The 9,408-nt window shown below is 28.1% G+C and overlaps 1 protein-coding gene across 1 annotated transcript in view; it reads right to left on the bottom strand.

Annotated features, from left to right (window-relative positions):
* The window catches only part of LOC117168895 (CD151 antigen-like), a 1,043,984-nt gene extending 1,035,848 nt beyond the window's left edge, over positions 1-8,136 (bottom strand). Inside the window, exon 1 of the mRNA XM_033354820.1 lies at positions 8,106-8,136. The gene's annotated coding sequence lies outside the window, so the exon portion shown is untranslated. The remainder of the gene's footprint in view (positions 1-8,105) is intronic.
* Positions 8,137-9,408: the final 1,272 nt, after the last annotated feature.

Below are 9,408 nucleotides of genomic sequence, written 5' to 3' on the forward strand. Positions count from 1 at the left end.
AAATTAAAATTCGAAAATTTTTTCTAAAGCCTCCAGGGGACTTCGTTTTCGCACGAAAAAATTTTATGTGCCCTTATTGCATCCGGACCCACAATTATTCCTGATAACTAGATTGACAACTTTAGTATTTCATTCTTAATTTGCCACACTTAACTCAAATTTGTTATTTATAATAAAATCTGCAAATAAAAAACCTTTAATCTTCAAAAAATGTGATTCCTATGTACATGATCTTAATATTTTTTGAATTTGAAATATTTGTTTTCATAAAGCTTTATTAATTTTAAATTTCACGTTCTTAGACGTCTCAGGTTCCAATTCAGGTAATTTGTAACCAAAAGAATTTTGTTTAAATAAGGTATGTTAAAAAAGAATAGGTAAATAAATGACATTTAAGGTTTTTGTTCAATGAATATAAAATTTGCAGTAACAGGTGTGAAAGTTAGATTTTACTGATTAAGGTTTTGAAAGATGTCCGGGAAACTCAAGCTCAAATGTTCAGATTAAAATTTAATTACAGTTTTCTTGGGCTCAACAAATTTTTAAATGTTTGAAAACCATCCAGATGAAATTGTTTATAAATAATAAGAACGTATTTTCTGGTATTATATAGCTTATATTAAAAAATGGAAATGTCGAATTTCGGCACGCAGTTTGGATTACTACTCAAATCTAAACAAAACGTTTTCCAGTTGCTGATATAATAAACAAAAAATTTAAAAATATGAATATTTTTTGAATAAATTTAATATAATTTTTCCTGAAATTTCAACAAAAATGTGTTCTGTGTATCCCTTCTGATGTAAAAGAATATCCCAAGTGTTCAACTTTCTTTACCACATATAATTTTTCTCCGTTGTACTTATTTCCTTCTGTTGCATTTTTTTGCCTACCTATAATTCTGAAGATCATAAAATTTTTGATTCCTTAATTTTAACATTTTTTTAAACTATGTAGCCTCCCAAAGATTTTAATATTTATTCAAGTATTTGCGGGAAATATGATAAATCGCTAGGTAATCTGTAAATTTCAAAGCAAAGATAGTCTCTATCTGTGACCGCCCCCCTTTTATTTTTTTCCCCATATGTCATCCATGTCTTCTTTAAAAATATTAAAAATTTTGGGTATTAATTAATAAAATTTTGGGTATTATTAATAAAATTGATTGTATTAACGAAATTTAATAAAATCAAGTAATTCACGGAATGCATGGAATTTATAGGCTTCAAAAAAATATATCCCTTGAATTCCATGAATTTCAGGAATTACGCAAATTTCAGAAATTTCATGAATCCTAAGAATTTTTTAAATTCTATAAATTCCTTAAATTCCATTAATTCCGCAAATTCCTTGAATCCCTCCAATTCTACTAAATTTGCTAAATTGAAGGATTTATCCTTGAATTTCATTAATTTCGCAAAATTCCTCAATTTCGTGAATTCTTTTCCTTTCCAGAATTTCTTCCATTTCTTGAATTCTGTGATTTTTGCGGATTGCATGAATTCTTGTGAATTCTAGGCGTTACATGAATCACGCGGATTCCTTTAATTTCAACAATTCCCTCATTATATTAAATTCTTTGAATTCCCTGAATAACGTGAAATCCACGAATTCCAGTATTTCCTCTTATTCCTTGAATTATGTGAATTCTGTGAATTCCGTGAATTCTGCGAATTCCCTAAATTTTGTAAATTCTTTTCATTTCCATGAATTCTGCTAGTTGCTTTCATTTCTTGAACTCCGTGAATTTAGCGAATTTCATAAATTCTGGGCGTTACATGCATTTCGTAAATTCCTTGAATTCCTTGGATTCCGTGAATTCTGCCAATTTGGTGATTACAGTCAATTCCGCAAATTCCTTGAATTTCTTCAATTCCATGAATACCACAAATATCATGAATTCCAAGAATTCCGTAAATTCCGTAAATTCCTTAAATTCCGTTAATTCCGTTAATTTCTTTAATTCTTTTCTGTACACGAATTCCGCGATTTCCTTGAATTCCGTGAATCCCATGAATTTCTTAAATTCCACAAATTCCATCAATTCCGTGAATTCTTTCAACTCCATAAATTCCATGAAATTCTCGAATTGCAACACGAGTTTCAAAAAAATGTTTAAAAACAACTTTTTTTATAAAATGTGCCCTTTTCTAAGTGTAAGACCCAGACAATGGAAATACGTATGTTTGAATAACAAAAAAATATTAGAAATTGTATAATAGTTTGCTTTATAATAAGATGCCAGTTGAGCAATGTTATTTGTCTGAGCAGTATAATAAATAATATAATAAATAAATTGTATAATTTAAATTTATTGTAAATCAATTGTAAATCGTGAAATCACTATCTAGCTTTCCAATAACTGTATTATAGCGTTTTTAAGATGACCATTGAGCACAAGAAAATCACGGAATTCACTGAATTCAAGAAAATTAAAAAATTTAAAGAATTCCGTTAATTCCATAAATTCCGTGAATATCATAATTCCATAAACTAAGCTTATAATATGAAATCTGTAAATTCCATTAATTTCGTGCATTGCATGAATTCCGTAAATTCCATGAATTTCGTGAATTCCATAAATTTTCTAAATTCCGTGAATTCATCAAATTAAGTGAATTCCATGATTTTAGTGAATTCTTTGAATTCCGTCCTGGTAGTGAATTCTACAAATTCCTTGAATTTAAGAAATTCGCGGAATTCACGAAATACGCTTAATTTATGTAATTAACAGAATTCATGTAACGTGCGGAATTCACGCATTTCGTGGAATTTACGGAATTCACGGAATTCATGGATATCAATAAATTAACGATACTGATAGAATCTGCGGATTTCATGGAATTCACGGAATTTGCGTAATTCATGGAATTTAAGGAATTTGAAGAATTCAAGGAATTTGAAGAATTCAAGGAATTGACCAAATTTATGGAATTCAAGGAATTTCTAGAAGTTTATAGAATTCTTCGGATTCCGTAAATTTATTAAATTGCGTGAATTCCATGAATTCTTTGAATTTCACGAATTAGTTACATTCGGTGAATTATTCAAATTCCAGACATTCCATGAATTTCGTAAAATCCACGAATTCCCTGATTGTCATGCATTTCATAATTTCCATTATTTCCGTAAATTTTTTTCACACATACGTTGGCAATGGCTTTATAAAGATATTGTAAAAAGTCCCCAAACATATGTGTACGGCAAAGTTTCGAAATTCTGGAAAGTGTTAAACAATAACATGTTTTTTAAAATTACTCAAGAACTGTTGATTTTAGTTCGAATATGGTGATGTGAAAAAATGTTCATAATTTTATAGAATACAAAAAAGGTTCTATCTACTATGGACTTATTGTCAACGACTGCGCTATTCAATTGGATTAGCTGTACAATTCTTTTATTTCTGAACAAATAAAATAAAATCTCAAATATCCTCGAAAAAACGTCGGAAATATATTAGGCGATTTGTACTGTCAGAATAATAATATTTAGGGCCTCTTTTAAAGCTTTAGACAAGTAAATTTAAAAATTTAAGCTATGATATCGGAAGCAGCGGTGATTATGAGTCCTAATGGCAGCAATGGGAGTGAGGGCGAGAACGGTTACCTCTTTCGATGATATTGAACCCTCCGAAATTTTTTTTCTCATTTTTTCCGACAATAGACTTGTCATTCGGGTGGCCGTGACGTCACTGAAATGCAGGTTCTCAATGAGGAAATTTTCAAAAATAAAATTATAAAATAAAATTAATGCAATGCACATTAATCCATCTTTTTATTTTATGAAAAATATATTCTGCCTGATATCTGCACTTAGAGGTTAAATACTTTTTATCTTTTTCATTCTCATTTAGGGGTAAAATCTACTATGTCAAGATTCTTTTTGGTAATGCTAACAACATTCTATTGAAGTAGATTAGGAAAATATGGCCGCTCCCGCAAAACACGTTTTTTATTATTGCTTGCGATGAGCGATAAACTCAAATTATTTGTATTATTGTAATTAAAAATTGCAACTCATTTGTTAAAATTAATCTATGTTTGTAGAGAATTCATATTATTTGGTTGAAAATCATTTATATTTCGCTGAATTCAACTATTTTTTGTATAAAATTTTGGATTGCAGACAATCGTTCCCGGAGTTATCATGCTCATCACAAGCAATGTTGAAAAACGTGTTTCGCGGGAGCGGCCATATTTTCCCAGTCTCCTTCAATAGAATGTTGTTAAAATTACCAAAAAGAATCTTGACATAGTAGATTTAACCCCTAAATGAGAATGTAAGAAGATTAAAAGTTTTTAATCTCTACGTGTGAAGTAAATTCCTTCACAATTTTCTAGTGCTTAGGGAATTGACGAGATTCATGGAATTTACTGGATTTGACCATTTTCATAACCAATTTAATTAATGGAATTCACGGAATTTGCGGAATTCGTAGAATTTACGAAATTTATTGAATTGTTGTAATTCGCGGAATTAACGGAATAAATTGAATTTACGGAATTGATGGGATTCATGGAATTCGCCACATTCGCTGAATGTATGAAGTTTATGGCTTTATTGAAATTCATGAAATTCGCAGAAACCTATGTGACTCAAGGAATTTGCGGATTCATGAAATGGATCGAATTAAAGAATTTTAGATAATTCGAGGAAGTCATGGGATTGAAGGAATGAATTAAATTAAAGGAATTTACTGAAATCACAGAATTCACTGGGTTTGTAGTATACACGAAATTTATACAATTTATTTAATTTATAGAATTCACGGAATTCAATGAATCAAATAGTTTACCGAAATTCAAGGAATTCACTGAATTTACAGTATTCACTGGATTTGTGGTATTCACGAAATTAACACAATTTATTCCATTTATGGAACTCATGGAATTCAATCAACCAAAAGAATAAATGAAATTCAAGGATTTCACGAAATATAAATATTTTACGGAATTCATAAAACTCAAGAAATTGACGGAATTTGTGGAAGTCCATGACTTGCATGCGTTCCGCAATTTCATTACATTACAAATATTTCTCAAACTTCACGAATTGCAGGATTCCTTTGAATTTTATGAAATCGTTGAATTCCTTAAATTGTTTGCTTTCGTGAACTTCATGAATTCTCGGAATTTCGTGAATGCCATTAATTTGGGGAATTACTTGATGTATAGCAAGTTTTTAAATTCCGTGAATTCCGTGACCTCGATGATTGTCGTGAATTCCGCAAATATCGAGAATTCCATTAGATATGTAAACTTCATGAATTCCGTGACTTCCATGAATTTCGTAAATTCTATGAATTCCATGAATTGTGCAAATTCAATAAATTCTTTAAATTGAATGAATTTTGTAAATTCCTTGCATTGCTTGCATTCTATAAATACCATGAATTTCCTTAATTGCATGAATTCTATGGATTTTGTAGATTCCGTAAATTGCGTGAATTCTATGAATTCTGTAAATTCCATGAATTGCGTGAATTTTATAAACGCCATGACTTCCGTTAATTGCATAAATTCTATAAATGCTATGAATGCCGTAAATTTCATGAATTCCGTAAATTACATGAATTCCGTAGATTCGATTAATTTCGTGAATTTTATTACTTCCGTGGATTCCATGAATACCGTTAAGTCCATGATTCGCATGAATTTCATGAATTTCATTAATTTCCTAATTTCCATACATAACGTGGATTCCCTGAATTTTTTGGATTTCGTAGATTCGTTGATTTCCGTCAATTTCTTGAATTCGTAAATTCCGTGAAATCAATTAATTGCGTGGATTACGTGAATTCCATAAATTTCTTGAATTTCATGATTTCCGTGAATCCGTTGAATTCCGTGAATTTCATGAATACCAATAAGTTCATGAATTCCATGAATTTCGTTAATTTCTTAAATTCCACATATTCCGTGGATTTCCTGAATTCTTTGGATTTTGTTGCTTCTTTTATTTCCGTCAATTTCTTAAATTTTTATGATTCCTTGAATTCCTGGAATTCATAAATTCCGTGAAATCAATGAAATACGTGGGTTACGTGAATTCTATACATTTCTTGAATTTCGTGATTTCGTGATTTCCGTGAATTCCATAAATTCTCTGAATTCTCTGAATTCTGTGAATTCCATAATTTTTTTGAATTGCGTAATGCTTTAAATTGCGTTAATTGCATGAATTACGTAAATTCGATTATTTTTGTGATTTATATAAATGTTTATGAATTGTATTACTTCCGTCACTTCCATGAATACCATTAAGTCCATAAATTCCGTTAAGTCCATGAATTCAATGAATTTCATCAATTTCTTAATTTCCATACATAAGGTGGATTCCCTGAATTCTTTGGATTTTGTAGATTCTTTTATTTCCGTCAATTTCTTGAATTCTTTGGATTCCGTGAATTCCTTGAATTAATAAATTCCATGAAATCAATGAATTTCGTGGGTTACGTGAATTCCATAAATTTCTTGAATTTCGTTATTTCCGTGAATTCTTTGAATTTCATTAATTCTATTAATTCTCTGAATTGTGTGAATTCCGTCAATTCTGTGAATTCAATAAGTTCTTTGAAGTCCGCAAATACTTTGAATTCGGTTAATTGCATGAGCTCCGTAAATTCCTTTAATTTCATGCATTATTTGAATTTCGTGAATTTCTTGATTTCCGTGCATTCCGTAAATTTTGAAATACTGCGAATTTCAGGAATTCCGTAAATTTAAAAGTTTCTATGAATTCCATGAATTCCGTCAATTTGATGTATTCGATGAATCCCGTTAATTACATAAAATCCGTTTTATGCCGGGCGTTATATAAATATTGCGAATTGCTTAAATTCCGTAATTTCTGCGAATTCCAGAAATTCCGTGAATTCCATACATACGTACATTTACTAAAGTTTTGGCTCAGTCAGAAAATTTCTTTCTTTGCTTGAAAGATGTGTCCTGAGAAATGATTAAAATGCATTGTGCATTGACGCATTGTGACTAAAGGTTTGGTAAAGACAACGTTGAATAAACACTTACCTCTTTTGCTCGAGTATTTGTACTAACTACAAGCATTCCTTTTTAACGAAGAAATGTAATTTTCTACAAAAAAAAACTTCTTCAACAAAATACGTAAACTTTTAACTAGAAAAGATCATTTTTCGAATAAAAATGTTATTGTCAAAATAAAAATGAAATAGATACAAAAAATTTAATTTCAAGAAAGTAATTTCACTTTTAACCAAAAAAGATTAATTTTTAGCCAAAAATATAATATTTGATGTTTTCGCCAATATAGATCTGAATTAAAATAGAAAACAATAAAATTTAAACCAAAATTCCGAATATATAACCAAGACGTTGCATTATTAACTATTCAAATAAAATGATAAATCTTTAACAAGAAAAAAAGTATTTTACAACAGAATACAACTCTCAAGAAAGTAGAGAAATGCATGAACAAAATTAATAAGTTTCAACGTAAAAGATTAATTTTTCACAAAAAATAGAAAAATTCTACAAAATAAGAAGACGGAAAAAATAATTGACTTTCAACCAAAAATATTAAAATTCATTTCCTGGCTTTTATCAATTCAATTCGTATTCAAGTAAAAAAGGGGAGAAGAAAGATATACGCAGAAAAAAATTCTTTTAAGATTACAGGATTTTCCGTTAAAATAGGGTCAACATAGATTTTCTGTATGGATTACCAAATTTTATGCAGATTTTTCAAAATTTTAAGTCATTTGCTAAATTTGAGAATATTTTCTGTAACATTTACAGACTTTTTGATTAGATTTTATAATTTTAAGCTGTTAGTTTTACAGAAAAGTTTAGTGAATGTGGCACAAAATAACAATAAACTAAAATAACTTCGAATTTTGTCATATCTACAGAAAATTTGGTAATCTTTACAGAAAATCTATGCTGCCCCAATTTTAACTGAAAATTCTGTAACCTTAGCAAAAATTGTGTTTGTGTGTGCGAAGATAGAAAGGAGAAAGGTCTTAAGAACAGTTGTAAAAGAGTGTTTTACTACATTCGAAAATTACGATTTTGAAGTATTTTTCTTTGCATTATTTAAATTAAAATAATTATTTAAAAACCAAAACTTACCCCTTATGGTTAACTTGTGCTCCTTTAATCCAAAATCAGACCTCTTTTTCTAACTTCTTTATCCTGTAATATGAAAAATTTCGTTTTAAAATTGACATATCTTTGTTCGTTATTTAAAAGCAGTTTAAAATTGAAAGTACTTGGTTAAGTTTGTTTTCTTTTTGATAACCTTAATTAATTTTAAACCTATTGATTAAACTGTTTAATGAATGAGCCAATAAAATTAATGATCAAACAAAAGAGATTTTAGTTTGAAATAAAAGAAAAAGTGAAAATAACCAAAATGTAGAATTTTTGATAAAGCAGTTAAATTCTTAAGAAAAACAGATATTTTGTGCAAAACGCAAACATTAATTTTAAATCATTTTATTTATTTTAATCTTTCTTTAACACAGCAGAACAACAAATTAATTGCAAAACGAATTAATTTTTAAATTAAATTATGAATCTTTGAATGGAATTGTGAATTATAACGAAATAGTTGAATTTTCCATTAAAGAAGACAAATTTTTAAATAAATGGTTGAATTTTAAAATAGACAAAAAATCAATTTTTAACATAAAATATGAATATTCATCTAAGCTAATGAATTTTTAACTAAAATTATAAATCCCTAACTGGAATAGTCAAGTTTTGAACAAAATAATGAGTTTTTAACTAAAATAATCAATCTTCAACTAAAATACATAGACTTTCAACCAAAGAACAATCATTTTTAATAAAAGATATAATTCTTCTACCAAAACATAAATAACAAAAGTTTTAAGTTAAAAAAGTCAATGTTGAACAAAAATAGACGAATTTTCTACTGAAAAAGGTAATTTTTCAATCAAAAATTGAACCATTAAATTTACATTAAAAAAATTCCTTTCGTAAATAAAAACCAAAACAAGTTTTTAATTGAATAGCCCACTCTTTGAAAAAACGAATGAATTTTGTATTAAAATGATGAATCTTTAATAAAAAAAATCATTTTCAAGAAATGAGTCTATTTTTCAAACAAGTAAATTTATTTTTAATGTAAAATACGAATTTTTAACTGAAATGACGAGTATTTAACTGAAATAATTAAATTTCGTACCATAAACAAAAATTTTCTGAGATCAGATCAACATTTAAAGAAAAAAATCATTTTCTACCAAAAAAAGGCAATTTTCTGTAAAAAAAATAGTTTTTTAAAACAAAATACGTGAATTTTCAATAAAATCACGTAATCTTTAAGAAAAAAGAACAAATTTTCCAGAAATTAAATCAATTTAAAAGCAAAATGGTTTTATTTTTTAAATAAAAAATTGTCAAATTA

Source organism: Belonocnema kinseyi, chromosome 3, assembly GCF_010883055.1.
Source record: "Belonocnema kinseyi isolate 2016_QV_RU_SX_M_011 chromosome 3, B_treatae_v1, whole genome shotgun sequence".
In the NCBI taxonomy this organism is placed as follows: Eukaryota; Metazoa; Arthropoda; class Insecta; order Hymenoptera; family Cynipidae; genus Belonocnema; species Belonocnema kinseyi.